Genomic DNA, 13,817 nt, shown 5'->3' on the forward strand with positions numbered 1-13,817 from the left:
CCGCGCCTCCGGACAAGTCCGAACTCCAAACATGTCTGCCTGTGGACACTCTCGCGCGTCACAGCTCTATTCGACGATCGGAACCAGTTTTAAAAGCTAAGGCACGCCAAGTTTTATGGATTATAAAGAGGTCGGCCGGGAGAAATTACGGCGAGGAGTCGTTTTGTTTCCAAGAATCTCGATTTCCTTCCAACCATCCCTCGTGGACGCCAACTTTGAAATTGGAGTAGAGTTGATCTTTGTGAATCGGCCTAATTAAAAAATTCTCCAAACTCTCCAGTTAATATCGTAAAATCGAGGCGTTGCAAGAGTATTCTAGTAAAAGTATTCCAATTTTTTTCAAAGACTCTGTTCCAATTTCAAAATTGAAATTCTAGAAAGCACAGAAGCACGATCGAAATACCACAAAATTTGTTTCCATTTTCGAAATTCGATTTAGAGATCATCGAAAAAGATTGCACGAACTAAACTATCGATCGTATTAACGAACCCCGTAAGATTAGCCGTGATCTCGATAGAAATCTGGTTGCGCAAAAATTCGCGTCAGATCGAGAAGCGACAAGGAACGAGGAGGAATTCCCGAATTCGTGGTAGCCTATAGGTGGATGAGTCACCACCTTCGGGATCAAGCGAAGAAGGTAAAGAGCCGCGGCGAGCACGAGAGGAGAAACAAGAGAAAAACGAACACGAGAGAAGCTGAAGAGAACCTCCAAGTGGTGGGGACATCGTGGTAGAGTGGTGGTACCGGGTGGAAAGAGTGGAAAGGGAGAGGTGGGATTCGAACCCCGGGACCACACACGACGCTCCACGCGTCTGCGACTCGGTTACATTGCTTAATTGTAAACGGCCCAGTGGTTCTCATGATCCAACTCTTTCCTCTGTTTACATTTCAAGTGTTCCCGGATTATTTCATCGAGAAAATTTTGGAATTTTTAATTTCTTCTCAACGTACGTCCCTGCGCGTGTGTGTCATTTTTTTAAACGTTCAACAATTTACCGATAATTTTTAATTGGTTTGGAATTATAATTTTATACTAAAAGAAAAATATAAACGTTATAACATTAAAGGAAGGAAGATAAATCTTATCGACGAGTATAATGATATTCGATGGATTAATGAAGAAATTTTAATTGATCGAGAAAAAAAAAATCATATGTCAATGTCGATTCACCGTGTTTATTAATTGATATTGGGAGGCAGGTGTTTATGAAGATTTTAATCATATTTGGTCGGAAAGAATTCGAGGAGAAGTCCGCCCCGTCAAAAATATTCGGGACAATGATTACGAACAAGAGTTCAGAAGTCTGATTTCTTATCTGCGACATCGTTAATGCCATCGATTGTTCCCTTGCGGCGGTTCCAACTAATTAAAACCAGAATCTCATCGAGCTTCCTCGCTCTCCTCTTTTATCTCGTGGCTTCCGCCGCTCGTGTTGTGACCTCTCCCTTTCCTCTACTTTTCGGCATTCCTCAAACGTTGTCCCATCTTTCTTTCTTGGATGTCTAGTGTTCGCTTAATAGGCTTACATAACGCTACCGAAAAAGGTCTCTCGACAAGATTGATTTTACTTTAATACTTGCACGGAATGAAGTATTTATCCAACAACAGCCAACGTATTATTTAAACAATTTAAACAATAACATTTATACACGTCGTATAAAATTATTTCAATTATCTTGACGATAAACAGATTAAATTTTCGTTAAAATAACTTTTGAAAGCAGTGCTAAAATACGACACATAACTTTGAATACGTATGTAAAAATGTTTTTGTAAATGGGAAAGAAAGAACAAATAACAGAGAACTTCTTTAAATCCTCATCCTTCCGTAATATCAAGTATCAACCCGAGATACCTTTCGAATTCCATCAAAGATCCAGTTAACGATTCCCAAGTGACATTTTTTATTAAACGTTCGAAATATTTGGGTACAAAAAACATTAGATTGATACGATATTTTACGATATTCGATTCTTAAAGTCGAAGTCAAATTGAATCCGCGTGATGTAAGAAAAATGTCATTATAGAATCGATAATGACATTAAAGTTACATATTTTATAATGATATTTTATAAAATTATTCGTTTAATAAATGTAGTGAAAAATTTATTTCTATTAAATTGAATTATTATTCGATATATAAATAAATATATAAATACGTATATATATATATATATATATTTTTTTTTTTTCTTTGAATTAAATGTATTATGTTCGATAGAAACAAGAAATAATTCAGTAAATTATTCATTATTCGTTTCTTTAATGGTAGCGTCACGAGGTTATGTCGAAAATTTAATGTAAATAATCATCTTCTTATGAAACTCTTACCTGTATGGTTGAGAAGTAACGTTGATTTTGATGAATTACTTTCGTATCAGGCACTAAAACTTGGAACAACTTTCTTAATTCACAATAACTAATATCGATTAAAGTCTTTCGAACTCGTTAAACACTTTCGCACAATAAATTTCCTCCATGTTTGCTGATTAATATTCTGCGCATCCTTCTGCGCAATTAGAAGCTCGACTTCGCGCCTAAAATGTGGTCTAGTTGCGTCGTCTATAGATGTCGCATTAATTTAACATAGTAGGCATACACGCCTTTACGATTCTGCGCATACTTCCGCGCATTCTTGTGCGCAATAATAGGACAATAAGATAATATTCTACGCATTCTTTTGCGCATAAAGAACCTCGGATTCGCGCCTAAAATGAGGTCTAGTCGTGACGTGTGCAAACATCAGTGTGTTCATTTACATATTTTCAATTATTTTATATTTATTATCATTATACTTATAGTTATAGATTTATATTTGTGCTTATTGTTATTATATATATATATTGTATACTACGCACCTCATCAATCGACGAATCATACGACGTATACCGAATCGCATTCAATTAGTGGAGCAATCGGAGCATGGGAAAAAATTATATAATAAGCAAGTTCGGTGAAAGTGTAAAGACGAGCTGTTAAATCGAGGAAAACTACAACCTGAAGGCCAACACTACCCATGGATTATGGATTCGTCATGCAGCCAACGGTGAGTACTGTTTTATAACCTACTGTTTACTGTTTACAATTTTCTTGACGACTTTACGAGGTAAATACCCGTCGAAGGGGTCAGAAAACGAAGGTAGTAAATATGGCCGTGCGTGCATTTTCACGTACTTTCGGTGTAATTATAGCAACGTTTCGCTTTCGTTTTTAACTCTTCGCAAGTTTACGATAGCTTACAACGTAGAATTTCGAAAAATATTCAATATTGTTCGGTCGATTGAACAATTTCCTTTCATATCGTGACATATTTGATATATATTCTACGCGAACAAATTTCTAACATATTATCTTTTCATTTTTACCTTCGATTTCTTTCTAATCGTATACTATGCTTGTTTCTTATCATATAATAATCATTTATTTATCGATATTTCCTCACACGATAATATTCAAACAACCGAATTTTGAAATAATCATTTTTCATAAGAGCATATACGTGTAGACGTTAGTTGCAATAAATTTCCCATAGTGCCTTGCGATTTAAAAGTTCTATATACATAGATATATATACGTATAGGCGTTAGTTGCAATAAATTTCCCATAGTGCCTTGCGATTTAAAAGTTCTATATACATAGATATAGGCGTTAGTTGCAATAAATTTCCCATAGTGCCTTGCGATTTGAAAGTTCTTATATATATATATATATATATACAACTATATATATACATATATAGATATATATATCTTTTAAATTTTATTTTATTCTTATATCACAATGCTATTATTTCTTTTATTATATCGTATATCATTATAGTACATAAATAATTTATTTATAATATTAATTACAGATCTTCAGAATTATATTAAGAAAAAATAACGAATTATTATATCTTCTCTCATAAAAATTTAAAGATAGGAATAATTTATGTAGATAGTTTACATCAAATTTCACTAAAAACACTTCACATCTTTTTCAATTCCAATTAATTAAAAAATCCTGTCGAAATAAAATTCTCAATACTTTCACAGTTTCATCCTCGTATTGAAAACGATCCAAATCGGCGTAAATCCCTTTGTTGTCATAGCAATGATCCTAACATCACCCAAACACTCACATTGTTGTACAATCCACAATGCTCCCTGTGTACATACGTATCCCCATAAACCTAAACTATCTCTAACAAGATCACTCTGACTATGAACCCGGTTCGGTGAAACGAGAGACGTAGGCGCCGGCGCCCTGGTCGTCAGGTTTCGTCGACGTAGATTCGTCGGGTGTGGGATCGACGAGGGCGTATCGAGGCCGGCGCGGTCTTGATATCAGCTAGGGCGAATGTCTTCGGGGTGGCTAGTAGGTCGCGTGTGACGGGAGGGCCACCCATGTAGCCGTTGTTCGCTCGCATCTATCATGGAGCCACCTTCTTTTCTCGGCAGCTTAAGCCCCAATAAAAGCCCCCGGTTCGGCCTGTGTCTCCGGATCGAGCAAAAAATCGGCCATTACCTCGCGATTTCTCGACCGGAGCCCCCCGATGGATCCAAGTTACTCGGGGACCTATCCGTTTCGATTCGCCCGCCGCGATTCGCCCCTCTCTCTCTCTCTCTCTCTCTCTCTCTCTCTCTCTCTCTCTCTCTCTCTCTCTCTCCCCCCCCCCTAATATTTGGCCGACGATTTTTCTTCTAACGTTTATCGTGCTTCCCGTTCTTCCGCGTCCCTCAACGTTTTTCTCAAAACGTTGCTATCGCGTTCGCCTGGAACGATCTTCGATTTCATCCCACTTGAATATTACGTATCTAGTTTTTTGTGATTTAAATCTTTGATGGGACGATTCATTAGACGTCTGTTTAAAAGGATAGTATAGGCATGTACATATTCCCAGTTTTAGCATGATGAAACGAGATACTCGTTTAACGACGGTACTAATAGAGCAAAAGATAATCGTTACCGAGTAGCAATAAAAAAAGAGGCACACACAGAACTCTCCTGTCCTTGGAGAGTTAATCGTTCGTGCACACAGAAGATTCGTAATTACCCGCGTATTACGTATGGGATTCAAGGTAAACTGACGTTGCATACGGTTTCGTACGGTTCTCGGCCGGCTTTGAGATCACGATCCCCCTTGAGATCGCGGATTAACGATGCACGCTAATCGCGAGCAGGTGTTTCCATCGTGGATACTTAGAAGTCCAATGCATACCGCGGATCGCTTCGAAAAAGGAATCGTCGCGCTTTTTGCCCTCGTGGTGATCGTTACACTAGCGATATCGTTTCCGTTGGTGTCGAGATCGAACGGTAGCATCGGGGTTAATTAGCGCGATTCGCGGCACACACGAACGAGATCGTGCGCGCGCACACATACGCTCGAGTGGAGGAGAACACTCGTTAACCCAGATTTTCCCGATATACTATATATAGAATGTCCCCGTGAAATGATTATTTCGATCGAGAATTGCGACTTCACGCTTCGATTTCTCGCCGACCGCAACGATATCTTTCATCCAATCGCTTTCTTTTCACGACGCGAGACCGATAGATCGTCGCGGCTTTTTATCTTTGAAATTGAAACGGTTCGAAGTACACCACTTTTCTTCACTCTTCGATGTGATGTTATTTATGGAACTTTTTCGAATCGTCGAGTGAACATCATTGTTGCCGTATAATGTAATATGATTGGCAGAGATTAAGCCATAACGCTTAGGAGGAGAGAAACACAATGAAACAATCGAGCTTACCCGTACCTTCTATTATCCATCATTGTGCCGATAATCTCCGATAGAATTCAGTCAGAGGCAAAATTACTCGAATAATAAAAGATGCTCGATAGAACATCGACCGATCTATCAAGATCAATCCTCGTGCAAATCCTCCGAGATTCGCAAATCTCCTCCATCTCCTCCTCAACCATTCCCTGGCCAACAATCGTAACAACGTGTTCCACAAGTTGCTGTTCCAAGCTTTGCTCCGAATAGCATCCCTCCAAGTCGGTGGATCGGCGATCGCAATCTATCGATACCACGTAATCGATTCCACATAGTAGCCTGTATCCGGGCCCTGGTTGCGCGCCAGATCGTCCTATCGTCCGTTCCTCCGTTCATCGCTTAATTATTACGGGCGTGCACATAGTACACGGCCGCGATAGCGCATAACCGGCGATTTGCTCCGCCGGAATTTATCACCTCCATAATTGGCAATCGTTTATCCGCGCAGAACCAGTACCACCGGTATCCACGGATTATCATCAAACGCTGTGCACGTCCGACTCCAATCGACCGCCCTCTGCGGATACCTACAATTCGGATCGTTAATTCGCCGCCCATTTACATTTTCAATTACCCCTCTTCCTCTACGTACAATTCGCAAAATCTGCTCCATCGAAAACGATTATCCCTCGAGTCGAGAATCGTTATCGGTCTATTTTGGCGGGAAAAGGATGAAAATACGCATAGGCGTCAACAACAACTCCTAGTAAAGTGGCGAAGGATGATCTGTCGTCGAGAGAAAGATGTTATACCGGTCAGCGGTTTCAAGATTAAGCTTGAACTTTAAATTAGATTCGATAATTCGTCATCTCGATGGAGCATAAAGAGCGAGGCGATATCGGATTCCACGAATACTGAGTTAGATCCTTCTCGATAGTGGATGGAAGTTCTGTGAAATTATCTCGGGATTGAGACCCGTTCCACACGATGGGATAGCGCATTTCGCAAAATCCTCGACGATTTCTAGACGAGCGCCGCTATTAATTCGTTCGAGACGAGTAGGAAACTTTGTTCTTCGACGCGTTTAAATCGTCAATGAGAAAGCGCATCGTTTCCTCCCGCGATTCATTTCACGATGCTCGATTTGACCGGTCGACATCCATGAGAATTTATTAACGTCCATTTTCTGTTTAATTATCCGTGTGCGGCATGGATTGCCAAGGCGTTCCTGAGAAGCCGACCGAGTCTTCAACATCGTTAAAGTTATCGGGTCTGAAACCACGCGGACAGAAATCTCGTGTTTAACGCAGTAACGTCTTATTCGTCCCGATTATCGATTCGAACGAAACCGCGAGAAGATTTGATTAGATTTCATTCTCGATTCGATCGCTCTCGGTTTTCCTGCCTTCCACAAGTTCATTTCGATTTTCAATTTTGATCCAGAGGAACGGGATATCGTGTCAATATTCATTTTGTTCTTTTTATTTCATTCGATACATCGGTGTACGTGTTAAAAAAAAACGTTTAGAGATATCTCAAGATATTATCGCGTCGACGATTATTTTCGCATCGTTTGTGCATTTTTGACAAACTATTACGCGACAGTCGCGTTTAACTCTCGCGTATCGAGATCAAAACGATGCATTCGCGAGTTGAATATACAGATCTCAGCGTGTTTCCTATCCTCCTATTTACGGCCTCCATTAACGTTTCGCGCATATTCCCTCTTCAATTCTAAACGTATAAATGTTGGTAAGATAACATTGGAAGAGACATTAAAAAAAAAAACGAACGATTAAGTCGTAGACGGAGAAAAATATCGTGGCCGATGCGTCGTTTCTCCTCGTCGATGCGTGTGCAGGATTCGTTTGAATAAGTCTCGCCAGTCGCAGAATTTTCTCGACCGTGGTCACGGAGCACGGCGACGACGAAAGAAGACGCAAAAGGACGAGGAGGAAGATGAACATTCCGATAAGTTTCTTTCGTGGCGAGCCGCCTGGCATTCCAGAGACCGCGGTCGGACACTTTCTTAATCGTGGCCCGTTCGTTTGCATGGAAACAATTCGGCTACCGACTTAGGTGACTCGAGTGACATTCCCTCCAGCTAGGAAGGAAGAAAGAGAAGCGGGAGTGATCCATGGGACCCCATGGGTCCCACGGGTTAAAGCCGGCCCTGTGTGCACGTACACGGTGCCGCGTATATGCGGGCCCTGGCACGGGGCCCAGTTGGGTGGTCCCATTCCGCTGACGCGTTCACAACACCCATCTCTCGCTATTATACCCCCTTGGTGGCTCCCTTACTAAGGACCTTATTAAATATTGCTACACGCGAAATCTCGTTCCATTACGCCCCTTACACCCCCACCAATGCATTCGGAATGTAACTCTCTTTCGGACTGCAACTCGTTAGAATCCGCGTGAGAATTTTCGGCCTTCCCTTTTATCCCTCTCTCTCTCTCGATACGATGACTCTCTCCTCTGCTCCGTCCTCTTGTCGTACTTCTCCGTTCCGTTCGTCCTCGTCGTCGATCATTTCGAACGATCGTATCGTGCATCCTCTCGCGTTCGTGATTTAAGACAGTAACTCTCGCGGTACTTTGTTGCCCGTTGAAAGATAAATAAGCTTGAAAAAGAGGAGGGAAAAAAGGAATTTAACCGTTTCGTACTCGTTAGAGTATTTCGTTCCAAATAATGATAATTTTCAATCGGAATCGCGGCGATCGATTATCGTTAATTATCCCTCGAGATGTTTGTGCCGTTCGTTGATGCAAACATAATTTCTTTCCTTTCTCGAAACGTCGTTCGATGACCATGTATCAAGGCAAAAAGCAAAACGTATCCGCTCGGAGTGAGATCGGATCCAGCGCCATGTTTCCCGGCGGTCGGCACGAATTAGGGGGTTGGCATTTCTTTCAAGGCGCCGCACGTTATCGCGCACGTGAACGAGCCTTAAGTACTGCCGATTACGGGTAATAAAAGCGTTCGAGTGTCATCCGGAGAACGTACGGCCGTTCCCGCGCGGAACGACCGCAAGAAACCGGCCGCGAAAACTCGGCCCGCCTCCTCGTCGTCGTTTCACCGTCCAGCATTACGCGATTCGAGTTCTTTCAACCGAGCGTAACGTAGGTCAACCAAGGCCTGGATTCGTATTCTTTCGTGGAAACACGGGTTTTGGAATTCGTATCGTTTTCTCTCGAGTTCGAAAGAAACGTATTCCGCGTTTTTATTTTCGCACCTCCTTACCCTTGTAAGCGCAAGAAGAAATTTATCAGAAGTTTGCCAGAAAGTTGAGGCCGACTCTCTCTTCAGGGTTTGAAAATAACCTTGCTGATTAATGACAGTGGTTCGCAGTGTATACGACTGTTCCTCCCTTGATAAGAGGCGCGCCCCGAAACCATGTATTCGAGATCGTGTCCCGGCATCGGTGACTCTGTAATGGGGTTAGATACGGTGGCCGCGTTGGCTAGGTTTCGCGCTATCGTGACCCAGCAACCATCGCGATAGATCATCCCGTCGGCCCCATAAACAATAACTTACACTTCACCGATCTGTAAAGCGCGGTCAGATCCCTTTCTTCTCGTGGTCAATCCGCCCCCGCGATTCCTCAAGGCAACAGTCCCGGCCAATTTTATTCCTTATTCCTTTTATGTATGCAGAGGAGAAGAAAACTCTGCCGCGTCCGGTGATAAGTGACTGACTTTCCGCATCTCGAAGGATCGCTATGTATTATATCGGGGAGGGGGGATTCCACGATCGTTTGTCGGCGTATGATTTATCTATCAGAGAAATTGATTTTCTCCGCCCGGCGTGCTTTTTTCCCCGCGATTTATCGCGCCGCCGCGAGAAGAATACCACGCTCCTTCTTGATTCCCCGATGAAAATCCCCGAAGTACGCTCAGCCGGGTATCTATCATCGAACGGGGTTGCGCCTATAGCGAAGTGTGATAAATGATGGTGCCTCCCCTTCCAGCTGGAACGATCGCTCCTACTCTCGCCGATTTCTTTTGACCGTTCTATCGAACAGATTTCGAGTATCCTGCTCGGAAAAATGGAGAATAGAGCCGCTTATCCCATTCGAACTTGAATTTCACGCCGCGGATTCTCGCATACGACACCGAAGCGATTCGTACACGCGCGATCCGTTGCTAATTATAAGCACGACAGTGCAATCAGGAACAAAGAGCTTCTTGCCCTTGCGACTCTCCGCCTAAGAGACGCGCGTGTAACCGAGCGCCCGGCCGTGTACACACGTACACGCGGAATGACTTACGAGCCTTAGACTCGGTTCCTATACCGCCTTATAACTCAGAAACCGGCGATAAATCTGATTCACCGGGCTCCTTTTTACCACCCCTCCATTTCCCCTTACCCATCCGTGCGCTCTCTCTCTCTCTCTCCCCCCTTCTCCTCTCGCCTCCTCGTCGCACCACCGTCTCTCTGTCTCTCGGTTCTTTCTCCCCGGACCGCGCGAAAATAATAATCGCCATAAATTATCGGCGGAAATCGCGCTGGTTTTGCACGACCTCCTCGATGCAACGCTCGCTCGTAAACGCGCCAGACGATGCTCTCGACGTATTAAACTCCTCCTCCCTTTTCCCCCATCCCGGACAAACGTCACCGGACGAGCTTTAATGGTTTCGCTACAATGTTCTCTTTGAGGACGCGTTGATTGTTGCACGCCTCGCGATGCGCCGAAGACTCGGAACGCGCGACGACACGCTTCGCCTCGAGAGCGATTTATCGCCTCGAACGATGTCGCTCCGTAAATATAAACGTTTTGTTCCGGCAACATAAGGAATCGGAGATATATTGGCCGAATTGGCGTGTTAAAAAGTCGAAGAGCGAGAAATATATATAATTTTGTCGGAACAGAGAATTTAAAGTAAAAATCGTTCCTTTAAAGTCGAAATAAATCAATGGAACGATCGTTTACGTATTTATTGAAAATCGTTCAAGGGTGAAAGAAATGGAAGCGGTTGATTTATCGTGAAAATTGGTATTAACGATAGCTAATGAAAGTTTCGATATTCCTTTTTTTTTTTTTTTTTTTTTTTTTTACGTTATTCGAATTCTCCTCTGTGATCGTAAAAATGAGAATCTGAATTCTTATCGTGAAAATTTATTCACAAGCGGAATTAAACTCGTCGAGAGACCTTTCTCGGTGTACGCTCGGTAAGAGGAAAGATATCGAAACAGATGCGGATTGATAGCCGACAAACCGGGGAACATGAATTTCGTTCGTAACGTGGAAATGTTGTTCGCTGTCGAACGTTCGTAGAAACGTGGACGTTCGTAAAATTCTAATAGTCGTATACCAAATTCTGTTCGGTGTCGAACATATTTAACAGATTATCTTCGCGCGAGACGTTTTTACGACTTCTTATGGAAATTTGTACGCCTTTCTTTCACACTTCCTTCAGATTTTACAACGCCAACGGCGTCGATCAAGTCGCGCCTCTAATGTTATGCGCGGCCGATTACTAAATCAACAGGATAAAACGAGAGATAACAGATGTAACGAAACGTAAACACGTATCCGATAAATTTAATACTATCGTTATTTGACGAATAACGAACGGTTTGAAAAAAATTCGGAAATTATCGAAATTCTCTGGGGCAAATCCACTTTCACAGTTTTCACGAACGTTTTCACGATCGTTTTCACGTTAAGCGTGAAGCAGGGACAGGGTGGATTAACCTCGAGGGGTAGCATATTGTTCGCACAACCTCAAAATGAATCTACAGAGAGCCCCAACTCGAACAAATCCCGACAAATGGGCGGAAAAGTAAGCGTTGTATCGTGATCCAACGTTATCGGCCTGTTTCACTCCCCGAAACAGTCGGCTCGCGGGGTGGCGGGCTACCCTCTAAGGTCGGATTCTGCGGACGAAATGCTTTCTATCCCTTCCGATTGCACGTGGGGGTTGAAGAAAGGGTCGCACCCTCCTCGGTTGTTAACACTCGGCCGGGAGAAATGTTTGATTAAATAACCGCGTCGATGAATTGAAGCTAGCGATGAAGCGCATGACTTGTATTTTCGAGGGGGTGCATTGCAATGAACCAGGGAAGTAAGGTAGTGAGGAGGGGGAAGGGGGAGGGGAGAAAGATTGGTTTTACAAGTATTTTATTTCCTCGAGATCATTGAAACGAGGGAAGAAGGGGGAATTTCATAGTTTTTCCTCCTCTCCTGTCTTTTTTGGCCGATTCAAACATTTTCGAAGTAAAATTGATTACCTTTTAAAATTCGAACTCTCTTCTCTGACGCGAATATTTTCGCCTCCCCCTTCTTCCAACATGATTCGACTTTACCGCTTTTTCATTAACTGCCTTAAGAACCCCTTGACGTGAAACGAGGGTGGCTAATCTTCAGATTCCAAGGAGTGTAAGTTTGCTCCTCGCTCTCTCGAGAAAGATTCAAAACAATTTTCATTATACACGATACATTGAACGAAATTTCACGGTGCAGATTTTTCTTCGTGAATTGTATATATATATATAAAATTTTACTCGCGTATTTGATAGAAATTAACACCCGTTGAAACGTATAATAAACATGGTTTTCGTGGGTCGATTTTCGTTCGTCGCATAAAAAGCGGCGAAACGATCGGATCAAAATCGTTGTTTACCAAATGGAAACTGAAAACGAACGGTGTCGGATTCGATTAAAGCGCGGTCTACTTCCGCATGATCGTTAATTATATGTCGGAACGGGTAACAACCGAAATCGAATGTTAATCTGCATTCGTGGAAAATAATTAAAAAAAAAAAAAAAAAAAAGTTGGCAGGAAAGTACCGCGAAATAAAATTGTACCCGACTCGTGCACGCGCCAGAATCTAGCAACTTCAACTTTAGCAATTCGCGAGAACGCTTTTTACGAGCAGTACGTGTCTATTAGTCTCATTACCAGCCCTTTACACCAACTCTGGCCCCGCACGAACAACCCTCTTAGGGTGGAGAACGACGACACCCGTTATATTACAAGCTGTTATGCTCCACCCTCGCCACGAATAAGGACGAGAACTTTTTTCTTTTACACTTATTTGCCACGATCTGGAGTTCGTCCAATCCATCCCGCGTCTCGTTGACGGCCAAACTCGTTTAAGGGCTGTTATTAGTTAAAAAGATCGTTCAAAGTTGTTATTCGAATGCTAAATTGGTTATCAAAGACGTAGGAATAGGAATAAAGATCACGAGAGAGATCGTTTCATTTCATATTCAAAGGTATATTAAAAATTTTGTATCGATCACAAGAGATTATCGAGATCGTCATCTATTTAGAAATACATGGGTGGTCATGGAATAATGGAATGATATTATTCTTTCCTTATGCGCCTGCAATGCGAGCCGAGCTTTATTCTCGTAGGCTATTAGTTTCGTGATTAATTAACGGATCCTGTAAATCAATTTTCTTGTAGAGATGTGTGTCTTAGTCGTGCATGCTGGCATGGATCCTATTATCTTCCACTGATTCGTCGACTTTTTTTAATTTCAACGGGTAATTACGTTTTTCATTTTAGTGATGGAAAATTACTGTTACTCTTTGTCCGTAGCTATAAACGGGTGGGGAAAAAAGTTAAGATAATTAAAATATAATATTTCTTTTATTGCATTACTCGAACAATTGCAATTCTTAAATTTAAAAAAATTAAAAAAAAAAAAGAAAGAAAGAGAAATAGCAAAAATCCTTGCAAAAAAAAAAAAAAAAATTCGTCGTATATTTAACTCGAAAACTTCTGTTGGGACAGAAGAGGAAGATTGCCAAGACTGCCGCTTTTGAATTTTCATGGGGGAGGGAATTGTTAAGCTGACTCCCCGGTGGATGTTTATTTAACTGAGAGTAATTTGATCAAAAATTTAATCAAGTCGGATTTTTGAGCGGCACCTGAAAGCGTGACGAATCAGTTACGCCGGGCCAATAAAACTCGAAAGTATTCCCTCTCTTTCTCCTCTCTCAGCTTCGTGCCCCGCCTCTCGTTCTCGCGTTTATGGCAACCCCCCTGATAGACAATTGTCGTATCCCCAATCCGACTCTTAACCTTCCTTTTCTTCTTTCTTCGAATCGGAAAAAAATCATTCCCCGCTTTCCACGAACGAACGCCCGGTCCAGAAAAC

Source organism: Apis florea, unplaced genomic scaffold (assembly GCF_048593485.1).
Source record: "Apis florea isolate Af1SG1 unplaced genomic scaffold, ASM4859348v1 contig_3561_pilon, whole genome shotgun sequence".
NCBI lineage: Eukaryota > Metazoa > Arthropoda > Insecta > Hymenoptera > Apidae > Apis > Apis florea.